The following is a 16838-nucleotide window of genomic DNA, read 5'->3' as shown; positions in this document are numbered from 1 at the left end:
AAGGCAAGGTAAAAAAGCTTTTGCAATGCATTATGAAAAAACCCAACCTATATATATTTGGGGTCGAGGAGGTGTATATGCTTTTTTCACAGAAAGAAAATAAAAGCTGGACCTGATGTCGTGGCTGCAGACACCCCACAGAGGAGTTCCAGAGGCGATTGAAGAGGAATCCTTGATCCAGTCTTCCCTGCCCCCAAGGAGGAGTGCCTGATAACAGAATCTGCTATGCCACTCTGCAGGACGTCATGCTGCCTTTAGAGGGTCCAGGGAGACCTGAGAATTGACAGGATGTGTTTCAGATAGCTGACTCCAGCTCACCTTACCCAGGAAGCCCACCTGCCCTGAAGCACAAATGTTAAGCTGCTTCGGCAGTCTGCTTTCTGTTTGCTTTGGAGCCAAGATGCAGACATCTGACTGTTTTAAACTTTGGGACACAAAAACTCATTTTAATTAAAATACTAACCCCTCTTTACTTAAGAAGGGGGAAGATTGGGGTTTTGACTGTTGCTCAGAGACTGGAGCTGGTGGTATTTGATAACAAAATGTCTGTCATTGTATGTATGTATTCTTACTAGAATTGGCTTAATGATATTTGTAACTGCTTGTAGATGTTGGGAAAAGTTTGACACATGCTGTAAAGTGTTTAAGTTTAATGCATATGTTAAAAATGTTAGATTTTGATCCCTTTTACACTGCCCTAATGTTTGGCAGGCAACACTCGTAATCTTATTGTGGAGTAGGCATTTAGGAAGGAGGATATACCTTAGGCCAGACTAAACGGTGAATACTGGGTTTGGAAAATGCCCTTTCTTCTTGTCTGGAAGATGGAGCTATTGGTGCCAAAATTATATCATTATATCTTTTATTTGAGGAGCTCCTCACAGTCTTTTCATTAATGATAGATACAGGGGCCCAATGACGGGAGTTAGTGTGGACCCTTGCCTGAATAGCACACCATACAGAGGTTGTAGAAACCGGCTCAACATGGCATGGTGCCAGGCACGAGGATTGCCCTCCACATGGCCTAAGACAGGGTGCCCTGTGGTCAAAGACCTGCTTACTTTAGGTCTTGCTAGATACCTTTTATTTGAGGACCTCCAAGGAACTAATGCTACTCATAAGGCACCCCTCTGTTCCCAGGAGAGAAAAATTGCTCCACCATTCGAGAGGAGGGTCCCTCCTTGTCCCAGTCCCTTCCCATTTAGATCTGACACCAGGGTTAGACTCTGACCTGGTGCCCTCCACTTGATAGATGCCTGCCTTTATAAAAGGAAGGGGGATATGTCAGGAGCCGTGTCCCCCCAAATTATTATAGGAAGCACCGCCGTGAGGAGTTTTGCAGAGAGCTTTACTTCCCAATTGTACTGAGAATAGTCTTATTGACCAAGCCTATCTCACACCCAAATTAACTGTTAATAGAGAGCTATCTGTTAACGGAACCTGCCTCACATTCCAAACTATCCAGAGAACTAGGTGTGTCACCTTGTGACTTCCTGACCAAGGAATCGTGACCTGACCGATCGTAACCCCTTGGTCTACGTGACCATCATGGACCACGTGGCAAGACCCTGTGCCCCAGCCCCCCAAGCTCATCATCCAGGGGCTATATAAGCTGTAACCATGACTCTAATGAATGGAGGCTTCGACAAATCTGCCTAGCCTCCTTCCCCTTATCAGCCTATGTCTTTCAGGTGGTGCCTCTCCCTGACCCTGGAATAACTGACCAGCCAGGCGGGTTACAAACCCTAGACAGAGTAACCCGTCGAGGCGGTCTACAGGTCTAGCAAAGGAAGAGCCATAATTCAATTCTAGAGCCAGCTTTTCAATTAAAAAAACCCAGCATATAACAGTTTTAACATTATGCCAAAAAGTCATCTGAATTTATTCTAACCCAAATTCGGTAACCAGAGCTCAGAGATAAATTCTGAAGTCAGGCCCGTACATGTGGCCTCAGCAGTGATGGCGGCAGAGACAGCAAAAATATCCAGACCGTTTCCGTCAGCTCCATGACTGCAAGAAAACTTACAGAGACAAACTTTTCAACAAAACAAGCATATTTAGTATTTGCAGGTATGAGAAACAATAGCAAACACAGCTCACATCCCTTTCTGGCCTTCTGTAACTTTTTTACCTTCAACCCATTTTTCCTCTCTTCATTCTTTCAGTCCCTTCTTTCTCCCTTGCTTCCCAGACAACATACCAAAGTCTTTCTCACTTTCAGACAACGTAAAAACGCTTACCAAAGCCTTTCTTATGATTTCCCTCAGTGGTATCTAATATATCATATGGCTATAATATTTTAAACAAGAACAGAAACATGCATATACTATAACAAAAATAACTTTAAACTTACATCACATAATATCCTGCACCAGCGTGAAACATCCGAGACTAACAGTAGTCCCCCATATCTTAACCAATAATAATTTGTAACCAGCCCCTCCAAATGATGACAGATTTTTATAACACATTGGATCCGAATGACCAAAGCAGTTCTGGTAGAGGGAAATCTGGCTATAGTGTCACAATGTGGCCTTTGAAGCTTAACACCTATAGCCAGAGTCCCTGGCCTGCAGAGCCAAACCTTGGTCAGATTTGGCAAGCAGCCCCCAGGGCAGGCTGAGGGACCCCATTCACCAGGATGGGAGGGGGTAGGGTAGCATGTAGCATGGGAGAAAAAGATTGTTAACTTCTCCAGCCGTAGCAATTAACCCCAGATTCTCTGTTCAGTGTTTGAAATCCAATTGGGGTACATCTGCCCCCTACAGCTGTGGCTGGCAGTCTTGCTACATTGTAACAACAAGGCTGTACAGCCCAGCCACCCATCCATACATGTGTGCTGCCCGGCAGCCTCATGCTTATATGGCAAACCTGTCCGTGTTACCCCTGCACTATAGGCCAAGGCTGCTGGAAGCAAAGACCTGTATTTGGTTATAACCATCTTAGTCACAAATTAGTAAGCTATTCGGAAGCCTCTGTAGGGCAAGTTCCGGGCCTAGGATAACCCTTATCTCCCTGGGAGTTAAGATCCCCTGCAGACCTGCGGATCCCAGGCACCAGAACTAATTAGCATTTCCCTTGTTAGTAAATGTTTACAGACCCTCAGCATCCCCCTCAACTCTTCCTATCAGCTAGGCGACACCTCCAGACCTGACATTCCAGCATCCTACCCTCCCCCTGCCCTTTTGCTAGTTAGTGCTCCTGAGAAAAAATAAAGTTAGCAGCTTGATCAGAATACAGACTTGTCCATTTCTCGTGTCTCTTGTCTCTTCATTCCTCTCTCTTCCCGGGCCCAGGGACCCCTCCCTGTTCGTTTCCTGCCAGGGACAAATGGCGCCTGAACAGGGGCCTGAGAAAACCGTGGAGATTTGAGGAACGCCGCTGCACACGAAGGACAGGCCTGTCTTCACTAATTGACCCTCCGTGGCCAGCAGCACTAAGCACCGGTTCAGCGAGAATTGCCATGAATAAGCCGACTGTGAGTCAGATTTGGAGATTTGGACACACAGTGGCGCAAGGTAAAATTATATCATGGGACAAGCTTTCGATAAACAGGGTTTGTTTATACACGGACTCAAGGAGTCCCTCAAGACCAGAGGAGTAAGGGTAAAATCCATGCAGCTCTGCCCACCAGAGCTTGGAAAGTCGGACTGGCAGGCAGAGAGGGACTGTGTCGCCCCCCTGCTGTGCGGCGCAGCTTCAACGGGAAGCTGGAAGGCAGGTTTGAAATAAGCTAGCCTCTGAAAGCTGCAACTTCAGGACAACTAAAAATAAACACACAGGTTAAATATGTTTCTTTTTCATTTCACAATTTTGCTTCTTTGTCAAAAGTCTGCTGTTTGTAGGCATGTGAATTCGTATCCAAGGGAGGTTGATTTCTGTCGACTGCCTTGGCGAGTTACTCTGTCTAGAGTCTGTAACCCGCCTGGCTGGTCAGTTATTCCAGGGTCACGGAGAGGTACTACCTGAAAGACATGGGCTGGTGAGAAGGAGGAGGCTAGGCAGATTTGTCGAAGCCTCCATTCGTTAGAGTCATTGTTACAGTTTATATAGCCCCTGGATGAGGAGCTTGGGGGGCTGGGGCACGATTCCTCTGCCAGGAGTTCACAAGTTGACACACCTAGTTCTCTAGATAGTTAGAGTCAGCAAGTCCAGGCTCTTTGTTCAGCTTGCATGTTGATTGGCTGTCAACACTGGGTCACAGGTCATCTTTTCATCAGCCTTCAAGCCCTTCTAGACAATCTCTTGAAGCATCAGCAGGCATCCATTATCACCCTTGGAACCCCTGTGGCTTCCATCTCTTTTTAGTCCCAAGGCATATCACACTTACCTTATTTTTTTTGGGGGGGGGCAGGGTTTCTCTGTGGTTTTGGAGCCTGTCCTGGAACTAGCTCTTGTAGACTGTAGCGGCGTAAATGAATGCAGACAGATAGTAAAAATATATACAGCCTTTTTTTTTTTTTTTGTGGTTTTTCGAGACAGGGTTTCTCTGCAGCTTTGGTGCCTGGCCCGGAACTAGCTCTTGTAGACCAGGCTGGCCTCAAATTCCCAGAGATCCTCCTGTCTCCACCTCCCACGTGCTGGGATTAAAGGCGTGCGCCACCACCGCTCGGCTATATACTGCTTTAATGGGGAAATAGACTTACAAAACCAGAGGTTCCCACGGAGAACAGGAAAGCAGAAGGGGCGGTTGGGAGCAGGCCCGCAATCTTTATAAGTAAAAAATATCCTCGGGGGACCCCGCCCCCTGCTAGCAAGGTGATTGGCTGGGTCTCCCCTACAGTAGACCAGGATGGTCTCGAACTCACAGAGATCTGCCTGTCTCTGCCTCCCAAGTGCTGGGATTAAAGGCGTGCGCCACCACCGCCCGGCTTATTTTTTTAATTTTTAAAATTATTTTTCTTTCTCACATGTACACATTGCATGATGACCACTCTCCCATACTCTCACTCCTGTCCATTCTTCTCCCTCCCTATAAATCTCTTTGTCACAATCCTGGATAAGCATTTGTTTCATGACCCACTGTGATTAACCACAGCCATCTCTGTGTGACCATGAGTTGTAGTTTGGTGGGCTCAGAAGTAGATACACAGCTAAAGGCAGTGATTCTCCTCCCTCTCCAGAAACTTGTTGGCTCCTTTTCAGGTTGCAATATTTGTAATTAAAATTTCTCAATTGATTTTTATTATTTTTGGAATTATGAAATTACACAGGAGCTAACACAAGGTGATTTCTGGCTGAGGTTGTAACTCAGCTTGTCTAGTTTGAGACAAGGTTGGCTTTCAAAGTACAGCACTCCACACCCACGGATACCACACACACATACATGCACACATATACACGCATGCACACACACACATGTACATGCAAAGAATGCATCATAGATACATATTAGTCACATTTAATACAGTTGATTCGAAATTCATTGTGGCACTTTTCCAAAACCCATTGCCCTCCCTGTGTCCCTTAACTCCTTTCTGCTGGGCATCTTATTTTCCTCGGTGTCTCTTCACAGAATGTGTATTCTGTTTCTGTCATGCTTAGAGCTACTCAGTCATGAGAGTGACCTGACAGGTCTTCAGGTTCCCAGTAGTCCCTTGTATTCTGATTTGTAAAAATCCACCTCAGGTGGAGGCTGCACCCAAAGGAGAGCCAGGGAAGAGAAGGGAGCATGCAGTGCAATGTGGAGTCAGGCAGAGCTGACGAAGCTCTCATCTGAGCTCTCTAAAATGAGATTGCAAGAAGATTCTCGCAAAATGGAAGTGGAAAAATTCAAGGAACTCTATCTAAAAAATACTAAGAAGTAATAATGCCCTACTCTCACATCTTCTAAGTAGGCGACGGGAGAGAGAAATGCTGAGAACAAATCCATCTCAAGGCCTTGTCACTAAAGTCTAGTTCTAAGTGAACCAGGCTCCTGGCTTTGTCAATTGGGAAAGCAAGTAGATTCTGTAATTCTGGGAAGTCATGTTGGCAAATGAACTGACTTTGAAATGTTAACCCAGGACACTTTTACTCCTCTGTTCTTCATTATACATCTGTTTTCCCTCTTAGTATTCGCCCTAGTTGATTTAATCTATTGACTTTTAGATGTTTATGAAACTCTCTAGTTACCACAGTTATTACTATAACTTGTTTTTATAAATATAAATATTAAAAGCTTAACTATTTTTGGAGGGTTATAACCTAAACCAAGCTGTCTCGTGTTGCTGGTACTACTCCCCTGGGCATTTTCTGGCATTGGTAGCTGAACTTTTCTGTGGTTCAGTCTCACCACTAGAGGGAGCCACAGAGCTGTTGCCCTTCAGAGATTTTTTTTTTCTATCCCAGAATGCATTGTTCAGATACAGGAAATGAGGAATCCAGAGGGGCAGGGAAGTGGAAATCCCAGCTGGTTAGACTAATTCCTTGTTCTGTGTGGGCGAGAGTGTATGGCCGACAGAAAATGCCGCTCCGCCTCGCCACCTTGGTAAGGATGTTCTGAGCTAACTGCTTGGGCTATTTCAGATTCTTGTTCTGTGTCTTGGCCTCCTTAGACTCTGAATTCCTCCTCAGTGGCAAAGGTTCGATTTCTTCCTATGGGAGCAATGGATATAGAGCAGAGGAGAATATTTTAGGGTGTCTGTCCCCTCCCAAATCTCCCTAATTCTTGTCTTTGTTATTTTTCCCTCAGAATTGTAACTCACTGAGTCCAATTTTTGCTACCCGTATATTCGTGGGATTGGGGCCATCTATTGGAGGATTGGTCCATCCACCAGGGACCACAGCCTTAAAGAAAACCGATTCACCCTTAGAAGCCATAAACTGTCCACAGCTCCTCTTATGTGGGGGTTGGGAACCCCTCCCCCTTGCACGCTGGGGTGTTGACTGGCTTGGTCTTGATCCGGCCACTGTGAGTTCAGGAAGGCAGCACTTCTGGCATGCCTAGAAGATCCTCCCTGACCTCTGGTCTCTGAGCCTTGTGGGGAGAGGTTGATAAAGGCTTCCCATTTGTGCTTAGCTCTCCACTGACTTATTCTCCGTACTTTGGCCAGTTGTGAGTTTCTACGTTAGCCACTGACTTCTGAACACAGAAGTTTTTCCAATCTATACCAGTTTAGACGATAGTTTGATACTATGTCCATTTGGCAAAATAATAGTGGGGGTTTTTCCTGTTAGGGCCTATGAGTTCCCCAAGCATTGGCTCTTGAGCAGATTTATAGTACCACACATGTGTTTTCTCTTGTGAAGTAGACCTGATGTTCAATCAGGAAGTGGTTGGTTACCCCCATAATTTATGTCACTCTTGTTTCTATGGGCACATCTTTCTGTGCGATCATTAGTGCAGCTTTTAGCATTCATAGATGGTAAGACAGTTGATGACTTTTCTTCCCAATCAACCTTCTGGTACTCTGAAAGCCAGTCTGGGGAGGAAGCTTCCTGGTAGTGCCAACTTGATTTCTCAATGCTTGTGTGAATGGTATAGTTCCCCTGATTTCCTTCTCAGTCTGTCTTCAGTGTGTAGGAAAACTACTGATGGTAATTTTGTAACCTGCCACATTGCTAAAAGTATTCATTAGCTCTAGGAGTCTCCTGGTGGAGTCTTTGGTGTCTGTCATGTGTAGAACCGTGCCACCTGCAAACAGAAATGCTTTGACAGCTTCCTTTGCTATGTGTGTTCCTCTTATTTCCTTCTCTTGTCCTGTTGCTCTAGCTAAGATGTCAAGCACTGTTGAACAGGAGAGGCAAAAGCAGACACCCACAGCCTTGTCTTGTTCTGTGGGAGTGCTTCAGCTTTTTCTCCACTCCCTATGATCCTGGCTTTGGTTTGCCATACTTAGCTTTCATTTTTTTTTGACATGTATTTCTCTATTCCTTGTCACTCCAGGGTTTGTCATAAAGGGGTGCTGGATTTTGTGTAAGGCCTTTAATGCTCCTGATAAAATGATCGTGTAGTTTCTGTCCTTGGATATATTTATGTAATAAATTGCCTTTATTGATTTACATATATTGAACGATCTCTGCATCCCCAGAATGGAGCCTCCTAGATCATGGTGAGACTGGCCTATCATTCTCCTTTTTTGTTGGGTCTTTATCTGGCTTGGGTGTCTGACTTCATAAGAAAGATTTAAAAGTGTTTCTTCCTTTCTTATGTTATGACATTATGGTGGCCCTTGAACACCAACATGGCCCTTGGCAGTAGCCCAAACTACAGGCCTTCACACTGCCCTCAGTGATGATAGGAACCACAGACATCAACACAGCCCCCTTGGCTGTTTCAGGGCCTCAGACAAAGACCTGACCCTTGGCAATAGTCCAGGCCTGGACAACACCTTGGACTTGGGTGGCAAACAGGCCTGTCCCTCACCACTCTCATCTCTTCAGATCTGCCTCCCTCTCTCCCATTTCCCATCCTGTACTCACGTACCATAATGGTGCCCAACCATTTGGTACCAGGGCTCTTGGTTGGGTCACAGGTTGGTGCTTGGTTGAGTCCTGCTCACCGTAGACACAAGGAATGGCGTGGAACTGAAGAAAAGCAGTTTTTCTCCTCTCACGTGCCCAGGTCTAGAGACCTCAGGCAGTCCTTGGTACAGTGGTGACCAAGAAGTCTGGGCAGTGGGGGAGCCACTGTGTTCTCTGCCGGCTCAGGCCTGGATGGGAGATTTTTAATTACTGCTTCTAACTCATTGGTAGTTTTGTATCTGTTTGTTTTATCTTGGTTTAACTGTGGTAGGTCAAATACATCTAGAAATCCATCCAATTCGTTCAGATTTTTCCAATTTAGTAGAATCCAGGACCACCAGCCTATCACTGGCACCACCCACAGCGACCTTGGCTGTCCCCCACCAATTACTAATTAAGAAAATAGCCTACAAACTTGCCCTACAGTCTGATCTTATGGAAACATTTTTTTAAATTAAACTCCCTCTTTTTAAATAACTCTGAGTTTGTGTAAACTTGTCCTAAGACACACGGAAGCCAGTACAGATTTGTATTGTTTCCTTAATTTTGTTGATTTTGCACTTTTGCAGACTTTCTCTGCTTAGTTTGTTTCAGCAGTTTTGTGTTCCTCCTTCGGTCCGGCACAGTGGAGTCTTCCTTGCAGTGCCCTCTGTAGCGCTGGCTTGGTCATCCTTAGCCTGCTTTTGTCATCACCTTCAGTCATGACGGTTTCGTGGGTGTATTAGACTGACAGTTGGGATCTTTCGTGTTTGAATTGAAACCTCAGCAGTTACTGTGGTGCCACTGCCCTTGTATGTGAATTGACTCTTCTCTCTTGCAGTTTTCAACGTGTTTTCTTTGTTCTGTACAGTCAGTGTTTTAACTATAATATGACCCACGGCGTTTCTTTTCTGGTTCTGTCGTGCTTTGTGTGCCTCTTGTATCAGGATGGACTTTTCCCTCCCTCCCTCCCTCCCTCCCTCCCTCCCTCCCTCCCTCCCTCCCTCCCTCCCTCCCTCCCTCCCTCCCTCCCTCCTCCCTCCCTCCCTCCCTTCTTCCTTCCTCCCTCCCTCCCTCCTTCTCTCTTTCCTTCCTTCCTTCCTTCCTTCCTTCCTTCCTTCCTTCCTTCCTTCCTTCCTTCCCTCCTTCCCTCCTTCCCTCCTTCCCTCCTTCCCTCCTTCCCTCCTTCCCTCCTTCCCTCCTTCCCTCCTTTCTTTCTTTCTTTCTTTCTTTCTTTCTTTCTTTCTTTCTTTCTTTCTTTCTTTCTTTCTTTCCTTCTTTCTTGTCAGAATTTCTCTTTGTAACAGCCCTGGCTGTCCTGGAATTCTCTTTGTAGACTATGCTGGCTTAGATCTCATGGAGATCCTCCTGCCTCTTTTTCCCAAATGCTGGAATTAAGGCATTGTGCCACCACACCCAACTCAAATATTCTTAACTTTTATAAATTGTACACATTTTAGTAGTACAGTATGATATTTGAGTATGTTCATATGGGATGGAATTATTATAATTATCAAGTATGCTATTATCTTGCAGAATTACTCTTTAGAAATGTAAGTCTTCAGAGGTGCATAAAAAAAAAGATCAGAGTAGATTCCTTCCATGGGCCACAGTTTAACTGTTAAGCCACATATATGATGGTGATTTTCCTCCATCCTATGCTGCTTGATTCACTAGTTCATTCAAAATATCCTAAAAATAGACAAACCATTTTTTGTTTGCTTGTTGTCTTTTGAGACAAGGTCTCGTTCTGTAGATGAGGCTGTCCTGGAACTCAGTACATAGCCTAGTCTTGCCTTAAACTCACAATTCTCCTGTATCCACCTCCTAAGTGCTTGGATTATGGGAATATGCTTGTATGCCTAGCTGTGTTTCTTGAGAACAGCCCCGGGACAGCAATTGTGCAGCTGGTGTCCTGTCACAGCTTCAGTGTGAATGTGCCATTTTGCTCCATGTCATCATTCCCTAAGAAGCAAGCTGTGTTAAGAACCCTGCAGTCATTTGGGGGACCATGGGACATATTCACTGTTCACATTTTTTATTGTGCAGGACTTGCAAGTATCCAGAGGGGCAGAGTGCAAATCTTGAGAAGATACGGTGGAACACCTCTGCAACCGTGGCTTTTGTAGGGTCTTGCCCCAAGTGCCCTCAAGGGGCATATCTCACAAGCAGCAGCATGGAGCCGCAAGGAAGTGTGCCCCACCTCCCCCAAAGCCCAGAAGCCAGCTGTGAGTTCATGGAAAATCCTAGGAGCTGGGTGAGTTGTTTAATCGTTTTTCCGTTGGGCTTTAACTTCGTGGCTTTTCTTGGTGCCTAATTGGGGTGAACTACTGAGATATTTGGTTGACTTCTACTTAGTAAGACAAGGTTACAATGATGTGCATAAGGAAAAGAGAAAATTTATAATTAGAAAAATTTAGAGAAGGAGTTGGTCTGGGGGGAAAGGGGAGGTGGGGGAGGGGCTGGGAAGAGTGGAGGGAGGAGAAACTGCAGTTGGGATGTAAGGTGTGAGAGAAGAATAAAGGTTAAAAAGAAACCTACCCCAAGCTCCCATTTCCAGTACATGATGCTGTCAGTACTTGTGTTAGTGTTGTGAACAGATGGGCACAGACTGGCTTTCAACCCTGCCCTTACAGTAGTGGGGTCACAGGAGCCCTGAAGATGTGCAAGTCTTCTTGTTTAAAAAAATAACTTTGTACTAATTTCTTTTCAAAGTCTGAAGACAAGGAAAAAGCAAGGAGGAAACTGATGGACTCAGTACATTTTCTGCTCTGTGCTTTGCTCCGAGAAAAGAAGAGGACTGTAAAGTTACAGAAAGAGCTAACGGAGTAAGAGTTTAGGTTCTCAAATCCCTCCAACCAGTATCTGAGTGTAGCAATGAGGAGTAGCGGGCTGCTTCCCACCGCCTGGCTCCCGGCCGCCTGGCTAGCTTATACCCTGAAATAACAACAAACAAATTGTATTCATTTAAACACTGCCTGGCCCATTAGTTCTAGCCTCTTATTGGCTAACTCTTACATCTCGATTTAACCCATTTCTAATAATCTGTATGTCACCATGAGCTTGTGGCTTACCGGGAAAAATTCAGCATGTCTGACCTGGCAACTTCATGGTGGGCAGTTCTCTGTCTCTGCCTCCTTTCTCCCAGCATTCTGTTCTGTCTACTCCGCCTGTCTAAGCTGCTGTGCTATCAAAAGGCCAAGGCAGTCTCTTTATTTAACCAATGAAAGCAACACATAGAAAGAAGACCCCCCTACATCATTTGCGTTAACTCCAATTTCATGAAAACCTAAATACAAATTCATATTGAAAGTATAGTACTGTGACATGAACTTCAGATACTGACAGTGCAACCTAAACCTTTTTGAATGTCGAAATGTTAAATAATAATTTTAAAAACAGTAAGAATAATGCCAACTTCATGCTTCTTCATCTACGCTGAATTTTTATTTCTGTGGATTTTGTCATCCATTTCCTTTGTTTTATACTTAGAATAACTTGATTCAAAATAAAAGAGGGCCAGGTTTGTTTCACATGAATTTTCATATTTGATAATTACTAAAAAAGAAAAAAACATACTGCAATTATATTACACAAAAAATTTTTATTATGTAATTAAACTTTTATTGTTTAAGATATTATATATACACATTATAGGTTTTGATTAAATCCATCTCCCTATCCCTCCCCTCCAGTTTCTCCCTGTTCCTCTCTCATCACTTTTTCCTCCAAACTTTGCGATTTTTTTTAATAGACATACCAAGTCTCTTAGTGATACTTGTATGATAATTGGTGTAGGGTCATCTACTGGAGTATGACTGGCCTTTCAAGGACTGTATCCTTAAAGAAAACTGACTCTCCCTCCCCCTGTAGTCATTAATTTCCAATAGCTCCTCACCTATGAGGGGAAATTTGTAAGCAGCCCCGGTGCTGGAGAGTTTTATGTCAACTTGACACAAGCTAGAGTCATCTGAGAAGAGGAAACATCAATTAAGAAAATGCCTCCTTAAGATCATGCTGTGGTCAAACTTGTAGGAATTTTTCTTAATTAGTGATTGGTGGGGGAGGGCCCAGCCCATTGTGAGTGGGGCCCCCCTGCACTGGTGGTGTTGAGCTCTATCAGATAGCAGACTGAGCAATCCATAGGGAGCAAGTCAGTAAGCAGTACCCCTCCATGGCCTCTGCATCAGCTCCTGCCTCCAGGTTCCTGCCCTGTTCCTGTCCTGGCTTCCATCGGTGACGGACTGCAATGCGGCACACAAGGCGACTGAACCCCTTTCCTCTCTGACTTATTACTGTTGGTCATGGTGTTCATCACAGCAATAGAGCACTAAGTAGGACAGCTCCTTCTCCCATTCCTGCTGGGATTCTGACTGGCTTGATCACGCACAAGACTTGTGCATGTAGTCACTGCTGTTTTGAGTTCAGTGCTGCAGTCCTGTTTTTTGCTGTGTGCAGATGTCCACTACTTACGGCTCTTACAGTCTTGTCTTTCTCTTCTGCAATGGTCCCTGAGCCTTGAAAGGAGAGAATGTGGTATATATGTCCCAGTCAGAGCTTAGAACTCACAGTCTCTTATTCTCTGTATGTCACTGTATTAATCACCATCTACTGCAGAAAGACGCTTCTCTGATGAGCACTAGGAGACACATTAACCTATGGTACGCAGACAAGAATGTAGAGGGAATTGTGTCACTGTCCATTTAGTATATTAATAGTACTCAGTTTTGCCCTAGGGCCCGTTCCCTAGCTAGCCATAGATTTGGGGCCAGTTAACAAGAGCAGGCCTGAGTTTGGTCTTGTGGTGTAGGATTTCAGTGCAAACAGAAAGTGCTTCATTACTGCCGTAACTGTTGCAGCAGCGCACACTTCACACCAGACCAGCCACGACTGGAACTCTCGGGATTCACAGCTGGGTAAGACCGCTGCCTATTCCTGGTAGCATGCATAGACTTTTCCAGCCAGTAGGTAAGAATTATCCGTGTGAGTTGCTACCAGCTTGATTTCTCTTTGAAATAGGAAACAGATAGGTGGTGTCTTCAGCAATAGGTCTTATGGTCAGGTTCTGGAGGCTAACTAAGAACAGTGGCAACAGTGTTTGGGGAATCTGTGGTACCACACTGATCAACATTTCAAAAAGAGGTAACCCATACCTGGCATTGGGTTTTATTCGATAGATAGTCTATGGTATCTGGGAGAGGGATTCTTCCCTCTTACAGTGTAACTCCATTTAAATCTCTTTTATATATGTATATGCATATTTTTATGATGTTTCTATGGTAGTAGATTTTCAAGGGTCTATAGTTTAGTTATCCCAGCATTCCCTCCTCTACCCTGCCTTCCATCCCCAACTCCATTTAACCTTTTCTATTCCATTTTCCTCTTTCTTTGCTTCATATTCCATGTGCTTTATTCTCCTTCCCTTGAAAGCTACACACCCAAAGCTCTTGACTAGTGTCCTGCCTTCTGTGGGTGCTCCCAGTGTAAACACACGTATCTCCATGGGTAAGGGAGCACATGCAGCACTGGTTTTTCTGGTTCTGGACCTGGGTCACCTCACTCAGAATGGTTATGTCTAATTCCATTTCCCCAAATTTTTCATTTTTATTTATGGCTGAATAAAATTTCACTGTATCTAAGAACCACGCTTTCATTATCTGCTCCTGAGATGATGGGCATCTAGGCCTTTTCCATGTTCTAGCTATTGTGCAAAGAGCAGAAATGGGCATGGATGAACATGTATCTTCTGGGACTATGCTCAGGATCATTTCTAGCATTTTGAAGAATATCCACCTTGATTTCCATTGTGGCTGTACAAGTCTGTCCTTCTACCAGCAGTGAATAACAGTTTCCTTCCCCACATTCATATCAGCATTTATTGTTTTTCTTTCCTGCCTTTTAAAAAACAAACAAAAACCCCCAAAATCTTAGCCTTTCTGACTTGAGAAAGATGAAATCTCACAGTAGTTTTGATGTTCATTTCCCTGATAACTAAAAATACTTAATATGAAAGATAGATTTAGTCAGCCATTTGCATTTGTTCTTCGAATCTCTGTGTTCATTCTGTCGTAGTTGCTGTTCTGTTGCTGAGACACCATGACTAGGGCGACCCTCGTAAAGGAAAATATTTAGTTAGAGACTTGCTTACTGTTTCAGAGGCGTAATCCATTATCATCATGGCAGGGAGCATCATCATGGTGATGGAGTATTAGCTGAGAACTACATCTAGATCTGTAAGAGGGGGTGGGGGCAGGAAAGAGAGAGGAGAGAGGAGAGACTGGGCCAGGCATGGGCTTTTGAAACACCAAAGCCCACCCCTAGTGAAATGCTTCTTCCAACAATGCCACACCTAATAATCTTTCTCAAATAGTGCTACTTCCTGGTGACTAAACATTCAAATATATGAATTTATGGAGATCATTCTCATTTAGACAACCACATAATGCTCTCTGGCCCTCATAGACATAGCCATATCACAATGCAAAATGCATTTAGTCCAACTGCAAAGTCCCCATAGTTTCAGTCTCACTCACTTGGCCCTTAGCTTAGTTGTCTGCTTCAGCTTTCTGTGGTTGCTGGTTTCATGCTGTTTTTTATTGAGTCATTTGCTTTCTTGGTATTCAGTCTTCTGTTCTGACTTTGTATATCTCGCCCACTATGTAGGCTGCCTCTTTACTTGGCTGGTGGTGCTCTCTGCTATACAGGAGTTTTTAGTTTCACGGGGTTTCATTTATTAATTGTTCATCTTAATGCCTTGCACTATTGGAGTCCTGCTCAGAAAGTGCTTCCCTGTTCCAATGAGTTCAAGAGTCTTCCCCCTCTTTCTCCTCTCTCTGCTTTGTATGCCTGTGTATCATATGGGTGCCTGCTGTCCTTGGAGGCCAGAAGAGGGCATCGGATTCTCTGGGACTGGAATTACAGACAGTTGTGAGCTCCATCTTGGTCCTTTAGAAGGCAGGCAGTGCTCTCAATCACTAAGCCATCTCTCCAGTCCTGGAGTGTTAATTTTGTAACCTGCCACATTGCTAAAAGTATTCATTAGCTCTAGGAGTCTCCTGGTGGAGTCTTTGGTGTCTGTCATGTGTAGAACCATGCCACCTGCAAACAGAAATGCTTTGACAGCTTCCTTTGCTGTGTGTGTCCCTTTTATTTCCTTCTCTTGTCCTGTTGCTCTAGCTAAGATGTCAAGCACTGTTGAACAGGAGAGGCAAAAGCAGACACCCACAGCCTTGTTTTGTTTTGTGGGAGTGCTTCAGCCTTTTCTCCACTCCCTATGATCCTGGCTTTGGTTTGCCATACTTAGCTTTTATTATGTTGGTATTGTTTTCTCCATCCCCATTCTTTTCAGGGTATCAGGAAGGGATGCTGTAGTTTGCCAAAGACCCTTTTCAGCATCCATTGACATGATCATGATTTCTGTCCATGAGTCCATGTGTGTGGAAGATTACATGTATGAGTTCTCCAATTTGTCTACCTTCTGTTCCCATTGCTTTTCAGCTTTCTACAGGCTCCATTTTGCTGATGAGGCTTCCTTTGGATTCTTTAGCTTATTGAGTTTTCCATTTCCAACATCCTTTTAGTTTGGGTTCTCCATCAGTTCTCTTTGGTTAATTCTGTTTTGTGTTTGGCTTGACATATGCATTTCATTTGTTTCTTTACTTTTGTTTCTTGAAGTATGTTTATATCTTCTTTGAGTTGTTTGGACATAGTTGTAGTAATTCTTTTATCTGAAAGTTCTTCCATGCTGTTCTCATCAGGGTCCATTATTACAGGATTAGCAACTTACAGAGCAGATGTGCCTTGGATTTTTCTTAGTTTCTCCTTTGGGGATGTTACTCTATATCTGTATTTGTTGGTTGAGTGTGACCATGGGCCTGAGGTGATGGTCTGGGGATGGCTTAACCTGTCAGTGTGGGAGCTAGGGGACCTAAGTTTTATCCCCAGAAGCCACTACGAAATTAGAGTACTGAGTCCTGGAAGTCATCCTCTGACCTTCACACATGTGTGCCCCCCAACAATAAATATAATTTTTTTTTTTTAAAGACAGGGTTTCTCTGTAGTTTAAGAGCCTGCCCTGGAACTAGCTCTTGTAGACCAGGCTGTCCTCAGACTCACAGAGATCCATCTGCCTCTGCCTCCCGAGTGCTGGGAATAAAGGCGTGTACCACCATGCCCAGCTAATATTAAAAAACCTTTAAAGAATCTTCAGGTTTATTTATTTATTTATTTTTTCAAATATTTATTTATTTATTTATTTATTTATTTATTTATTTATTTATTATGTATACAATATTCTGTCTATGTGTATGACTGCAGGTCAGAAGAGGGCACCAGACCCCGTTACAGATGGTTGTGAGCCACCATATGGTTGCTGGGAATTAAACTCAGGACCTTTGGAAGAGCAGGCAATGCTC

At 44.2% G+C, this 16838-nt stretch overlaps 1 pseudogene; it reads left to right on the top strand.

The window, feature by feature from the left end:
• The first annotated feature begins 2006 nt into the window (after positions 1–2006).
• LOC130886094 (uncharacterized) overlaps positions 2007–16838 on the top strand; it is a 35582-nt pseudogene continuing 20750 nt past the window's right edge.

This window comes from Chionomys nivalis, chromosome 13, assembly GCF_950005125.1.
Source record: "Chionomys nivalis chromosome 13, mChiNiv1.1, whole genome shotgun sequence".
NCBI lineage: Eukaryota > Metazoa > Chordata > Mammalia > Rodentia > Cricetidae > Chionomys > Chionomys nivalis.
Note: the sequence above shows the minus strand (reverse complement) of the source record. Positions and strands in the feature narration are given on the sequence as shown.